The sequence below is a fragment of the Gopherus evgoodei genome, chromosome 13 (genome assembly GCF_007399415.2).
Source record: "Gopherus evgoodei ecotype Sinaloan lineage chromosome 13, rGopEvg1_v1.p, whole genome shotgun sequence".
NCBI classification, from domain to species: Eukaryota; Metazoa; Chordata; order Testudines; family Testudinidae; genus Gopherus; species Gopherus evgoodei.
In genome coordinates, this window is record NC_044334.1 from 31,067,137 (window position 1) to 31,068,431 (window position 1,295).

General features: G+C 40.0%; 1 pseudogene; it reads left to right on the plus strand.

Moving 5' to 3' along the window:
* The first annotated feature begins 275 nt into the window (after window positions 1-275).
* On the plus strand, window positions 276-1,295 carry LOC115661091 (annotated as a pseudogene).

Genomic DNA, 1,295 nt, shown 5'->3' on the forward strand with positions numbered 1-1,295 from the left:
GCGGGGAGGGGAGAGCCCAGGGTTGGGGTGGCGGACAGCCAAACATTTTTTTGCTTGGAGTGGCAAAAAGCCTAGGTTTTGTGAGTGTAGAAAGTTAGCGAACCTATCTAGGGAGAGAGGCCAATAGACTTTAAAACATTGGCCCTATGCTCCTGGCTAAGTGAGTATTACACGATCGTTGTATGAAAGAGGATGAACCATTGGAACAGGCCTGTCAGTTTAAGGCTGGAAGTGCCTAATTTTACCCCATGAAGAGGCTGACTCTGAGAGCCTGACATTATAAGCACACAGGAGAACTTATTACTGATTGCATAGAGTTAACTAAAGTTGCCTTCTCATCATACGTTATTTCATAGCTGTGGAGAACCTGATGGCTTTGATGGCCCTAGGAAAAATAAACTTCACAACTATATGTACTTTTTATTGGCAGTCTACCTCCTTGTGATCTCATGACTGGAATAGTTTACAAAGTAAACATTCTTAAGTCTGGAAAGAGAACTTCGAGCCTGTTCTACACAATTTGGTTTATTAGACAAGTTGGTAGGTTTGTTGCCCTGATATTTAACCATGACTAAAAAGAAGCCATATGATACAAAGAAAAAGTACAGCATCTTCCTCCTTATTGGTACATGGTGGCTTATTTCAGTTTCCCTGGGCACCTTACCAGTCCTCAGAGGGAACTTATTAATAACTTGTCAGACTGCTCAACAATGTTGCCTCATTATTCTCAGAAATATATTGCATTTTACACAAATATCTTTATAACCATTTTGGGGACAAATGTTATCCTTTGTGCATGTATTTATATACCAGTATTGTCCTGTAGCCACAATGTCCCTAAGCATCACAACTCAGAGATCTAAACCACTGCTTAGGATATTTGTGATTATAGTTGGTGTATTTATTGCTTGTTGGGGTGTGTGTGTGTGTTTTGTTGTTGTTGTTGTTGTTTGTTTGCTTATAGATGTAGCCTGAAAAGTAAAAGTGCAATTTTAATAAAGTTGACTGGTTTTGCGCTGAATTCCAGCATTTACACTGTGGCTAGTGGAGAAATGTGGCAGGTTTTCTTTTGCCTTGTTTGTGGCTGTCTAGTGAAGACCAGCGTGGTCAGACCTTTGCCTATCCAGCCTAGTGCAGATTACAGTCAGACAGTCTATGGCTTTTCAGGATACACACAGGGATTTTTATCAGGGAAAATCATTAACCACTTATTGTCGAGTACATTTTTATCACATAACTTGTTTTGGTTTGGGTTTGAATTCTGTAAGAGATCTGGCCCTCTCAGGAAAGTATAA